Genomic DNA, 13,485 nt, shown 5'->3' with positions numbered 1-13,485 from the left:
CGCCTGGGGCAGAGGCCAAGGAGCCATCCCCAGCGCCCCAGGCCATCCTTGCTCCAATGGAGCCTTGGCTGCAGGAGGGGAAGAGAGAGACAGAGAGGAAGGAGGGGGGTGGGGGTGGAGAAGCAAATGGGCGCTTCCCCCATGTGCCCTGGCCAGGAATCGAACCCGGGTCCCCCGCACGCCAGGCCGACGCTCTACCGCTGAGCCAACGGGCCAGGGCTCTCCCGTTTATCTTTGGACTCAGCCTAATGTCTTCCAGGCGAGTGTTACAGTTATTTGACTGACTTGAGGAGGAAAAGAAGACGATGATAAGAAAACCAACAGCAGTGTTACAGTTATTTGACTGACTTGAGGAGGAAAAGAAGACGATGATAAGAAAACCAACAGCAGTAGCAATGGTGTAATCACTTGTGCAGTGCTTTCTCCTAATTTCTTTCCCAACGCACCCCCACTGATGGTGTACGCTCCCCTCCCAAGCAATTTTATGTAGGATTAATTCAAGCCCTTCCCGGTCTCTTGTACTGGCTGTGGAATTTGGGCAAGTCACAAGGATATTAGGTTATGGATTCCATAACCCATTAAGTAGGGCCAGGTTGTTGCTGCCCTTGCCTTCCTGGCCTCAATTCCCTCCTGTCTGAAATAGAGATCTAACTAACTTCACAACCATAAACAGGCTTTGGAAACTGAAGCGCCCTCTGCAGATAAAAGCATCTAAGTCATCGTTTTTCCTTTGTGCCTTGTTATTCGGTGAGAAAGGCAAGGATGCATTCCTTTTTCCTTAGTTTGGTATTACTTTAATTCTTTCAAGCCCCCCAAAAAGAGTAAAGAGCCAGCGTTGTGCCTTGATTTATGTTTCTCTCAGGGGACAAAAGAGGTGGCCCCAGGCATGCATCACCAGTAAAAGGTGCCGCGGAAAACGCTAGGTAGAGAGCAGTGACTTAGCCCCTCCAATCAGCGGGCTGGGACCGACTTTTAAGGGCGTCATCTCCGACTCCCCGTCCACTCGCCCCAGTTCATTCTAGTGGCCAGATCCCGTCCTTCCTCGTCACTCTCCAGGTCTGCTACCCCGCCCCCCAGAGTTCCTGGGAGTCAATGGTGGATCCTAGGCCCGGACCCCCCTATCTTGCACGGTCCTCCTTAAGGAGCTTTTGCTGCCGAGAGTAGAGGCGGGTGTTTTGTTCTTATAAGGACGAAAAGTTTCTGTGACATCCAGGAAATGAGTAACTCCGAAACCCTTTAGATCTCGGCTGCTGGAGACCAGAAGGCGGGAGCCGGCTGGGGTATCTCCGCCCCCGACCCTCTAATTGCCCACAAACTGCGGCATCGGGGCCTTAGGGACCCGCGAGTGCAGCCTGGGCCCGCGTGCTGCTCCCCGCGACGGCTAGTGGGGACGGAGGCTAACCGTAAGTTCGGGCCAGCAGCCGCGAGCTCTGCGTCCTCCTCGTGGGTTGGAAGGTAGAAGGCAGCGAGGGGCAGCGGGAATGAGGCGGAGCTGCGCCCGAGATGGCGGCCTGGGGCTCGGGCGCGGGGGCCTCCTCCCGCCCCCAGGTTGGGGTGACTCTGGAGACCGTGTTGCAGCGCCCGTGCCAAGGCGGGGCTCATTGCCGTGCGGCGTCCACGCTCCTCCGCGCGCGGCTTGCGGGGTCCCGCGCTCACCCAGCTCCGGTCCCGGCAGCCCGCAACTCCTCTCCCAGGTACCCGAAACGGGACCTCTTTGTTCCTACAGCCCCGACGACCCGTTATTTTTCACCGTCTGAGCAGAGTTCCGGGGCTAAAGACAGACCCGGGGCCGAGGGGGCATCTGTTTAGCCAGCTCCCTTCCAGCCTCGCCCCTCCCCCCCTTTCTGGAAGGCGGGAGCAGAAAAGAAGCTTGTTTATTCTCGGTTTAAGGTAGTGAAGCTATGAGGTTGCTGGGACTACACAGAGCTGCAGCTTCCTCTTTCGGGACTGTTAGCGGAAGAGACCCCACGCTGTGCAGGACTTTCGCTTGGAGCTGCAAATAATCTGCCACTTGACCCCTAACTCCATCCCCAAGCCTGTCCAGTGTCTCCACCTATCTGACTACCCGCTGAAGGGACTCCCAAGCCCCAAGGCCCGGCTTTCCATTTAAAATACTCTTCTTTTGAAAAAAAAAGAAAAGATGTTGCTGCCCAAGAAGGGAAAATATTTTACTGATCCTTTCTTTGGTGGCACTTTGCCTTTGCCCCTCTGCCTGGTGTGAGAAGGGTCACCCCTTCAAAACTGTGTAGAAGAGTACCAGGTACTGGCAGAGCCTGGCTCTGGTCTTTTAATCTAAATCCGTTTTGGAGTTCTATTCAATTTTCTTGTTCCTCTTAGATTTGATGGAGGGTCCTTCCCTTTTATAAAGGGGTTGTAGCTTGGAGATGGCCTGTGCAGTCACAGGTCCAGGCTAGCTGGGGACACTGGCATGGCACACATAGGTAGAATTGCTGCCATTCCCCTCCCTACTGATAACATAATAGGCTCTGCTTTTGCGTCCTCCTTCCAGCCTACGTCCTCCTTCCAGCCTACGTGCCTAAGTGGCTTTCATTGTTTGCTAATTCCCTGTGTCTGCGCCGCTCTGGGCCATTCTGCCCTCATATTTTCCACTTGTGGGTAACATTAAAGCAGTTATACTGACTTTGCTCTCCCTGCATGGATGGAAGGGCGTTCATTCGAGGGCCATCATCTAGCTCCCCAATTGTCAAAAATGCAGCAATCTCAAGCTCCAGCTGTTGGTGGGGAAAGGATCTGATCTTTTCATCTGATGCTATCATCCCAGAACTTGTCACCTTACCAGGAACAGGCTTTCAGCTTCTGCAGCATACATGAGGAAAACTAAGAGGAGGGTGCTGGGTGAACTGTTTGTCCGAGAGCAAGTTCAGGGAGGAACTTTTAGACAGGCTTCTGGCAAAGGGACTCACCGGAGAAGGTGCTGTCTGGGAGGAGCACCTGGTTTTGTGTTTTTCCCTCTTGAACCCCCTGGGGTCAGTAAAGAGAAAGGCTAGGGAGTCCGATGGAGAGGGGACAGATGCAGGTGGGAGGCAGTGACAAGCACCCCGGGCACAGAGCCCAGGAAGAGTAGGAACACGGGAATGCAGAAACCCCCTTCTTAATGTCTCTTCTTTCAAGGGACACCACTGTTAAATGGAGAAGTGTCCAGAGAGGAGGGGATGGATGGTGTGGAGGTTCTAGAACATGTGCTTGTGAGGGCGAAAGGACGAACCGGTAGTATTTCCCCTAAGGACAAGAGGCCGAGTGTTGGGGCTGTGGCCTTCAGGAATTGCCGCAAGCTTTGTCACTGAAGAAAAGTCTTGTTCTGCCTGGCGTCAGAGACTCACTGGTTAGGAGAAGCAGGGAAATGGATCTTACTCAGAGTGAGAAGGAACCTGCTAACAACTAGATCTCAGCAGGTAACAGGCTGCCCATCGCTCAGCCGAGGCAGGTGGCCATCAGCGGTTACCAAGGAGAGGTCCTTTCAGAGGCTAAGACTCCGTGACTCCATGTTTGGGGCTGAGAGTCCCGTCGGTGGGGATGAGGTAGCAGGGCAGCCCGTGGGGCTTTGGGGGCCGGCTTTAACCCAGCAGTGTTCTAGGTGGGGGCAGGGGCTCCAGGTGTGCTGGGCAGCTGAGGGGTAGGGCCTTATGAGCTGAGACGGGTCCATCATGGACTCCCCTCTATTCCAGTCTTGCTGGGAAGGAGGACATGGCCATGATGATGCTGAGAGCCAATAATAACCTCCAGGGCTGCTGCCAGCTGTTCCATCCTGTGCGTGAATTAAAATAAGGTGCTCCCGCTAGATGAGTGCATGGCATCTTGGTGCCATCCAGAAAAAGGAGTCTCATCTGGGTGGACACACCAAGGCACATAGCTGGGCAAACAGCATGTACGCTGGACCTCACCCCCCACCCCCAGCCGGGGTTCTTGAACGGTATACTTGACCTGTACAACCATACATAGCAGCCTTGATAACCAGCAGTTATTGAGGACTTAACATTTTCTAGGCTTTTTTCCCAAAAAACACACGTTGCTTGTATTAACTCATTGAATCTTCATGTAGCCCTATGATGTAGGTATTGTTATCGCCATCTAATAGCTGAGGAAACTGAGGCACAGCGAAGTAAAGTGTTCAGGAGCTTGGCGGTGAGTCCCAACTACTGAGCAGTCCAGCACAAGAAGCGGGTTAAGCTTAAAAATCTAGCTCGCTTGGGATCCCTCTTGAGAAAGAGGAAAGAGTAGTTGTCTTTTTCTTTCTTTGTCAGAGGAAGAAATGCCTGCTGTCAGCTCTGATGGAGGAAAAGATGGAAAAGTCATCTGGCAGAAGGCAGACATGGAAAGAGGCAGGCCCAGCCTTGATGGCTGCTGGGAAGCCTGCCCCAAGCATCAGATGACCTTCCTCCTCAAGAGCTGGGTAGTGTGAGGTGGCAGATCCAGTTTGGGGCCTGGCTTTAGGGCGATGAGTAAGCACCACCTGGGTGTGGCAGAGGAGGGAAAAGGCCACTGGCTCCTACGGTCCCTCATCTAGGCAGAGAACTCCCCCAGCAATGGAACAGATTGGGGAGCGTCTGACCATGCTGTCCCGACACTTCCTACCCCCAGTCCCCATCCGTGTCCAGATCCTGTTCACCTGCAAACACCCTTCCCAAGCTCATGCAGGAAACCTTTCCCAAAACTCCCACTTCTAAACTCCATCTTTTGATCACTTATTTTCCACGCTATACATTTCAGCACTGAATTAGCCAGAGCAGAGCATTTTACTACTGACAGACAGACAGATAGACAGCATTTTAAACAAACCAGCCTTCTCAGCCAGTGAGGAATTCTCGCTGTCTTATGTCTCCTGGGAAGAGCTGGCTGATGCCCATCAGATTTCCCACAAGGCTAGTGTTTGCCTGGATCGTGTCACCTGTCCCAGGGTCTGGCTCTTAGTTGGGCTCACTTGGAAACTCTTTATCTTCACAATTTCCAGAGTGGTTTGGTCTTGGGCTATTGAGTCATCTGGAGAGAGCTCCCAGAAGTGGCTATACAAATCAGAATGCTAGTTTATGAATTTGCAAGGAGACCTTGGGATGCAGACTAGATGCTAACTGTCCCTCCATCCCAAGCAAGCCACATGGGAGACCAAAGATTAGAAGGCAGCTTGTGGTTGGCAAAGCTGGAGTCACGGCCAGGGGTAGGTAGAGAGTGATGTCCAGTAGCATGGGGCTCTGTTTGCCTCTGTAGACCTCACCAATAGAGAAATACCTGCCAGGTAGACCAGTACTCTGATCATCCTGGCTGTGTGTATTTCTTTGCTCAGTGTTCTAGAAGTCAGTGTTTATTTACCTGGTAGGATTTCTTCCTTTTCTCTTTCATAATTTACCAATTTTGAAATACTTTATCTATTTTGTTTAGTGAATTATAAGCCTTAGCTCCCAGCCACATCAAGCTGTATTTGCATAAATTTAACTACTAGACAATTTTAGGAGTTTCAGGCCACGGGGGGTGACAGGGGGTAGGGGGGGCAAATGCTATATGCAAATCAAGGACAGTCTGGTGGCCTGGATGGGTCAATGGGAAGCCAAGCACAGAAAAAAGGAACCTGGTCCCTAATGTACATGGCTGCCCACGGAAGTGGAAGAGCCAAAACTGGCCACTTCAACCCCTGTGTGAGCATGACGTTCAGTCAGTCCTAAGGCAAGTGAGTGCTTGGGCGCCCTCAGCCACCTGGCCATCCCAGCTGGCCTCTCCCTTATATCTGTCCAGGCCCCCTCATGGCCCATCTTTAGTAAGCTGCCATCTCCAGGTATCCCAGAGCCAAGGAGATGTGACCCAGTGGGCTTTGGAGGAGGGTAAATCTCTGCCAAATTGGGACCCTAGTTTCCCCGTTAATGCCGCTGATCTCTTCACCTAGGTTGGAGCAAAGGGCAAGGGATCAGGGACATAGACAGCCCCAGGTGATAAGAAGATCGTCAGTGCCCTTGTGTATAGCTTGTTTAGAATGGTGGGCAAAGCTGCTTGTCCTGACCTCTCAGCTGACGCTGGGAAGGGGAAGGTCAGGTTTGAGCCTTGGCTTGTCTCAGGCATCCAGTGGGGAGAGAAGGGTGAGAAAGGTTTCTGGGAGAGAAAGGTCATTTGAGAGTGCCCAAGAGGTCTACAGGGTCACCTTCAGCAATTTGGGGTCTGTGGTGTTTTTCCATAGAGAGCACATCCCCCTCTATTTTGGTGGCCTGCCCCGTGACATCATTGGAATGGAAGCACCTCGCAGGTGACATCACCGTTGCCCCAGGCAACACCTCCACCTGAAGGCAGACAGGGAGGAACAAGAACTACACCAACTGTAAGACGCTTGTTGAAGGGAAGAAGCACAGAAGGCTGGACATCCACAGGTGCGTTTCTCAGAGGATGGGCAAGCAGAGGGAGGGAGGGGCCCCAGGTGGGGGCTGTGAGCCAGCTGGAGGTTGGTCTCTGGCCTTGGGGTTTGGCCAAGGGAACAGAGTGCAGGGCTGGCAGTTGCAGTCTTGTTTTGTTCTCTGAGCTGCGACTGGGAGCAGAGAGCATGACTTCTTACAGGGGCTTCTAGCAGCTTCCATGGCTCTGGGCGTCCCCTCAACAGCCTTAGTCTGTGAAGTGGGAGGGGAAGAGCAGGGATAGGGAGATCAGAACCATGGCTTCCCTCTTCTTCAGTCTCACGCCCAAAAGAAAGTGAGACACAAGGATGTCCACGTCCTTACTGTGTGGGGACACAGGGCCCGACTAAGAGGGACCCTTCATTCACTGAGTATGTCCTGTGAACCTACGACAGGAAAGGCACTATGCCGGGGGCAGTGCTGGTGGCCCAGTGGCCAGGTGGAGCTTTGGGAGAGAATGCACACAGGGAGGAGGGAAGTCCGGAAGAGCCTGCCCCAGGGGTTGGAAAGAGAAGCAAGGTCTTACCGGTCACCTCTCACCCAGCTCTAACATGCCCCGTGGAATTCCTGATGGTTCAGTTAAACCTGTGGAATCCCTCCGTCCCAAGTAGTTTCTGAGGAACTGGGAGGCATCTGAGATATACCTGAGACTTTAGGAGTTGGCATTAAAGAGGACAGCCTCAGAAGTGTCTTCTGTGTCCTGCCGAAGGGAAACCCTGGGGACATATAGCACTGTTTGTAAAGCTGAACTGAAGATGCTGATGTTTCTAACTTGGCAACTTGAGGTTTCAGCCACGTCTCAATGTGATGCCTCAAGTTGCAGGAAAGGAAGAACTCCTTGCCCTAAAGAAAAGTTAAACACCTAGATGACGTGGCAGCTCTCTCTAAAGAAGTTTCAGAACAGAAATCTCCTTGTCTTTCAACTTGAAGATATTAGATTAAAATCTTTGCTTTGTATAGCTGACCATAACATCATAATTTCTAACATAGCTTCATGAACTTCCATGATATCAGTGGCTAAAGATATTACCCTAATTTTTATATGAATGTAGCTTTTTTGGGGTTATAAATGAAAATTAGAGTATCATTAGCAGAGAATATTATTTGCAAATTGTTTGGGAATCTGGTCCTCAAATCAGTTGTCATAACCTTCTGTTCATAAAAGTAGAATAGCCTTTAAAAAAAATAAGTAATGGTTTCATCCACTGAGCACCTACTGATTCTATCTGAGCAAAGCCCCATGTTAGGGCTTTGTGTATGTTTATTTCTCTTTCCCACAACAGCCCTTTGAGAAAGGAGTTATTTCAGTTTCACAGATAGAGAAACGGGCTCAGAGAGGCCAAGCTCCTTGCCCAGAGTCACAGAGCTGAAAAAAGCGGAGGCAGGACTCAGACCTAGAGCTATGCCTTCCAGAGCTTTGCCTGTGCCACCTGAGGCCCTGCTGGACACCCTGGCCCAGTGAACGTGAAGGTAGCATACAGAATCCCCCAACGTCTGAGTGTCAAAGCAAAGACGACAGTAGACCACCAATTCCACGTTTCCTCTTGCTGTGTCACGCTCTGTGATATTAGCTGATGGAGCTTAGTTTCCCTGTCTATTTAATGGGACAGTAGCAGCCAGAATCAGATAATATACAAAGCACTTTGACATCTTCGGATGGCAGTTCCTAGGAAAAACACAAAGCCCACAATTTTCAAATGACTCACTTCCAGGTGGCCAACTCAGTAGAACGCTCACGGCCTGGGAGAAGCCCTCACTTTGAAGCCATCCTGGGCCGCTCCTTTCTCCCTCCACGTCATCCCTGTGATGGATGCAGGAGAGTCTCCTATCAGCCTGGATCAAACCAGAGGGAGGGCGTGGTCACAATTCTGGCCCTACTTGTTGGTGCAGAACCCCGTGTTCATAACAAACTGTTCTCCTGGGAGCCTGTTTCAATAGCCTTCTTAGTAGCAGACAGGGGACCCGCCTGAAGTTCATGAAAGGGTCCTTTGTTTGCTGAGACTTTGTTCCAGAGTCGCTGAGGAGACAGGACCACAGCATGCCTGGGTTGGAGGGGGTGAGTGGAGAGTGGGGGACGCCTGACACCCCTGTGTGCTGCTCCAGAATGCCCCCAGGGCATGCCACTTCCCTCGCTCATATGCCCCAAGGCACTGACCACTGTTGGCACTTTGCTTTTCTGACCACAAGCTGCCTCCCAGTGAAAAGAAACCTTAGCAGGACTTCCCATTCTAGTCCCATTTTAGATTCTTACTCCTGGAAGTAAAGGTGGTAATGTTTTTTTTCCCAGTCCTGACTCCATCCATTCATTCATTCAGCAAGCAGTCATGGAGCGCCTGCTCCTTTAATGCTGGGCAGGAGAGACCAACACTGGTTTGTCCTTCCAGGAGCTCAGGCGGAGGGGAGGAGCTGTCAGCTGATGCTGCCAGACTGGAGGGGGTTAGCTATGAGCTTCCCACCTCCCAAGCTTCCTGCTCTCACTCTGTGGCAGTCCCTGGGGCCTTTGCAAGAGAACAAGGAAGTGAGGGAGACAACTTAGCCACGTCCCTAGCCTTCTGGAGCTGCTGCAGTGATGTGGAATATCTCAGATGCACCCAGCAGCAGTTAGCAGATTAAAAGGAGACCTGGCCTTATTACCGCTACTATAGCCAATAGCAGCATCCTTTACAGAGCTCTACCATATGACTTCCATGCCGTAGGAAGGGACTGTTCTCACATGCGAGAGCCGGGATGCAAACCCAGGACTTCTGACTCCAGGGCTGGGCACCTTGGCTCCTGTAGCTAAGCCTCTACAAAGTGCTAAGATCTTCTGAGCTGAAGAGCTTTGGGCCATTTCTGGTTGACCCTGGGACGGGAGTATGCCCTGGTGACCTTGGCAGAGTCTCTGGCTGCTTGCTGCCCACCCCACTGTGTACCTGTTGTTGGTTCAAGGACACCTACTATGGGCCAGGTGCCACCTCGGGCAGAAGCCAGGGCAGAGCGTGAGCATCACTTGTTACCACTTCACCCCTGTGCCTGAAAAACTACGGTTGTAGATCAGTGTTGTTTTGTGTAATTCTTGGGGGGGAGGGTGCTCTTTGTGGTCAGAGGTGATTCTGGGGATAGTTCTGCTACTGTGCCTGGCCTTGCAGTCGAAGCCCCTGCTTGCCTTGGAGGACAAGAGCTGGGCTGCTGTGGCAGGTGCGGCCCTGCTGTGGGAGGCAGAGTGATGCCCGGTTCTGTTGTTCAGCCCAGGGTCTCTGAAGCAGAAAACACAAGCCAGGAGGCTGACCACAAGCTCTTAAGTTTTTTACAACTGGCTTGACCACCTTCTTGCCTTTGTGTCTCATGCTGTTCCCCTTTTTTAAGATGTGAGGGGTTTTAGATCTTTGCAGGCATAGTGTGTGTGTGTGTGTGTGTGTGTGTGTGTGTGTTCCTTCCCCCTCCACCCCTCTCCCCCTGCCCCCTCTCCCCAGCCCAGCTGGGGCCCAGGCATTGTGTTAGGTACTGCCCAAGCCACAGGGAACCAGGGTGAGAGTACAGCCCAGGATTTCTCCAAGTGGGGGCCAGAATCCCTCTAAGCCGGGACATGAATAGAGATGGTGGGATGGATAGGATGGGTGGGAGAACTGGCTTTTCTGAGGCCATGGAAAAACCCTGGGGGCTCACCCCTCTATGCCCGGAGGCCAGGTGGACTTTCTGAGCTGGTATCTTTGTTCCCATCCAGGGATCACAGGGAAGGTGGCTTGTTGGGTACCAGCAGTCTATCTAATTCCATCTGTCCCCAGCTCTTTGGTGAGAGGGGGCAGCGGTGTGCAGGGGAGGACACTGTGTCCCCTTGGTTGTTTTTTTGTATTACCCCACCCCCTCAGCGCTCCTCCCCATCAAGCTAGTGTGTTTGCTGTTGTCTGGAACCTGCTTTCTGTCCTGAGCCTACCCTCCCTGCTCCAAAGCAAAGCTGTGGCTGATCCTGAGCATTGCTGCTCTGCTGGAGGCCCAGGGGGTGCGGAGAACACAGAGTGGAGAGAGAGAGAGAGAGACAGGCAAGCCTAGGGCGCCCTCGCATGCCTGCCCTGAGCTGGGTGTTGCTGTTCCCTCCTCCAACATGCAAGCACTCTCGTGGGTCAGATGGGGCCCACAGACAAGGAAACTCTGAGAAAGACAAGCTGAAGCCAAGCCAGCCTCTGACAGCTGAGGGCTGCTTCAGCACAGGGAGGGGTTAGCACCCTGTTCTATTGTTAGCCTGCCCCTGTGATTTCAGGTCTAGAAGTCTGCGATGGGAGTCCAGGGGTCAAGGAAAGCCATGCGGGACACCCTCCCTGTAGGAATCGCCCCTTCCTAGAATGGGGCGTGGAAGCAGAACTCCTTTTGAAAATGGGTGTGTCCGGCATGCAGGGTGTGAGCATGCTGGTGCGTTCCCAGGATCTGGTGGGTCCCCAAGATTGGACATGTCCTTAGTGCTGTGAGCAGGCAGCCCTGCCTTTGGGCTCTGCCTGGCACTCTGGGGCATGGCAAGACAGACAAGCCCCGCCTGGCCCTGCCCGAGGAAGGTGGCAGTGAGATGAGACCAGAACTCAGCAGCTCACTGATGAAGGAACAGGAGGGGGTCAGGGGAGACAGGCACATCTGGAGCCTCAGGCCCGGTGTGGCCCCAGGTCCTCTGCTCTCTTCCTCCCTGTGTGGCTTTGGGAGAGCCTCTGAGCACCTCGGCTGCTGCCTGGGTGACGGGGCTGCAGCACAGGTGGGGGGCTGGCTAAGGATGAGACGCTGCCGGCCAGGGGCCAGGCGCTGCCTGCACACAGAGGGGCCGCACAAGCACTCCCTCCCCTGCAGAGGATAGGATTCTTTTGTTCCTTGCAAGATAGGATTTGTCTCAGGAGTGTGTTGGGAGGCAAGGTGAGGAGCAGGGGAGATCAGGAAAGCTCCTGGAAATGGTTTCTGAGATAGGCTTGCTGTGAGGACTGTTGTGTAGGGTTCTGACCACAGGGACATGCGGTGTGGGCATGGTGCAGGGAATGGTGGGAAAGCGTAGGGAGTTCGGGGACAGTCGATAGTCTGAAGTGGCTGACACAGGCCAGAAGGGAGGCCAGATGTCACCTGAAGCTGGCTGGGGCCAGGCCATGCACATCAGGCCCAAAGCTCAGTCCTGTGTGGCATGATAGCAGGAACCCCTGAAGTGGGGGCGGGGAGGGAGACCTCCAGGGCTGGGAGGCTGCCCGGGGTGACTGGGATTAGGGACAGCTCAGAGAAGCCCATTCCAAAGGTCCATGCTGGCCCGGCCAGGGAGCCCCGTGGTGTGGAATCCCCCGGCGTTGGTGTAGATCAGCAGCTGCAGCAGGGACGGATGGAACAATGGAAGTGCCCAGTGGAGATATAAAAGCTAAGGGGGGACCTGGGTGGGGAGAGCAGGGAGCACTGAGCTTTGAGACCAAGCTAGTCTCCTGGAGCTGCAGTGACACGATGGCACAGACTGGTGGCTTCAAACAACAGGAAGGTGTTGTCTCACAGTCTGGAGCCGGGCGTCTGGCATAAGGCACCAGCAGTGCCACACTCCTTCAAACGCTCCAGGGAAGAATCCATCCTTGCCTCGTCTGGCTTCCCATGGCTCCAGGCCTTTGTGGGCTGTGCCAGCATCACTCCAAGCTCTTCCTCCGTCTTTCATCACCTTCCTCTCTTGGTCTTTTTTCACATTTTCTGTCCCTTTATAAGGACATGAGGCATTGGATTTAGGGCCTACCCAGGTAATCCAGAATGATCTCAGCTCAAGATCCTCAACTTAATTATATCTGTAAAGACCTTTCCTTCCTCCAAATAAAGTCACATTCGCAGGGTCCGGGTGTTGTTGCATAGAATTATCTTTTTGAGCGCCACTCAACCTACTGCAGTGACTATTGGATTCGAGGTGACCAGAGGAAAAAAGGAGATGTGGGCCCAGACTCCGAGCTGGCAGGGGAGCCCCTTTCTTGTCACTGACCTGCAGACCTCGTCCCTTAGCCTCTTCCCCTTCCACAGCCCAGCCTAGTCGGTCAGTCCCTCAAGATGCTGTGATTTTCCATGACATCCTGTGGGTCAGGCCCTCTGCGGTGCGGAGTCACGATGACTGGACAGGATGATGCCATGCCCTTCCTGGGAGATTGATGGCTTCCCTGCTGGGTCAGGAAGGATGTGGGCTCTCCCACCCACACTGGGGAAGTCCAGGTTGCTGTCCTCCCTGTGCCTGGACCAGCCAGTCGCGTGACTCCAGCTCAGAGGCTGGGATTGGCATCCTGGGGACACTTTAGAGACCCTTTCTCTTCTGAGGTGGGCCTCGAGGAAGCTCAGTGCTTTGGAGGGTGTAACCAGGCACCCGCTGCGAGTCTGGCCAGTGTGGCCACGTGCGGTGACAGCAGAGCCCGCCTTAGCGAGCAGGCTGCTGCGCTTAGAGGGTGCGCTTCCCACAGCCTCGTGGGCATGTCCACTGGGCATGGAGGCGGGGCTCTCCTCTCTGCTCTCATTCTGCTCCCCCATCCTCACCGCGGTCCAGTCTTCACCCTTCGGTCCTCCTGAGCCTGGTCCCTGCTCATTCTGTCTGGGGCCTCCCCAGGGTTAGGGAGGGGCAGTGGGGCTCTGTTCTTGGGCCCTGGGGACCAGTGACATCTGTCTTCTACCAAGTATCTTGCCATGGGGAAGGCAGCTGTGTGAGCCCTGAGCACAGGCCTGGCACATAGCCCTCATACATGCTGGTTATGATTATGATGCTGCTGGGGCTGGCTGGGAGGCACGGGAAGGAGCCCAGTGGCCAGGAGGGTGGCAGGTCTGAGGAAGCTGAGCCTGGTTGGAAGCCAAGATGAAGGTCCTGCCCCGTGGGAGAGGTGGAGGGTGACTGCAGGGAGGGGGGAGGGCTGCGAAGATGTCCAGAAGGGGAGGTGCTGAGACCCAGAACTGCACCCTTTTTACCCACTTGCTCAATTTTTGGTGGGGGCACCTTCCTTCCTGTTTCCCCACTTCCTTTTTTGCCTGCCCCTCCCTCTCCTACCAGGGCCTGAGGCCTGCCAGGACCAGCCCCACCTACAGTGCTGCTCAGCCCCTGTCTGCACCCCCTCCCACCCCTAGTGACACAGGGAAAAAGAGACCTCAGCCA

The 13,485-nt window shown here is 53.9% G+C and overlaps 1 protein-coding gene across 3 annotated transcripts in view; it reads left to right on the top strand.

Moving 5' to 3' along the window:
* Positions 1-836: 836 nt before the first annotated feature.
* Positions 837-13,485, top strand: part of ITPRIP (inositol 1,4,5-trisphosphate receptor interacting protein) — a 28,303-nt gene continuing 15,654 nt past the window's right edge. The window contains exons 1-2 of one of the 3 annotated variants that reach the window (XM_066238583.1): positions 837-1,403; positions 6,182-6,368. The gene's annotated coding sequence lies outside the window, so the exon portion shown is untranslated. Of the gene's footprint in view, positions 1,404-6,181; positions 6,369-8,242; positions 8,446-13,485 lie in introns of those variants that run through there. The other 2 variants (XM_066238584.1, XM_066238586.1) reach the window with 2 other exon arrangements.

Source organism: Saccopteryx bilineata, chromosome 7, assembly GCF_036850765.1.
Source record: "Saccopteryx bilineata isolate mSacBil1 chromosome 7, mSacBil1_pri_phased_curated, whole genome shotgun sequence".
Taxonomy (NCBI): Eukaryota; Metazoa; Chordata; class Mammalia; order Chiroptera; family Emballonuridae; genus Saccopteryx; species Saccopteryx bilineata.
Note: the sequence above shows the minus strand (reverse complement) of the source record. Positions and strands in the feature narration are given on the sequence as shown.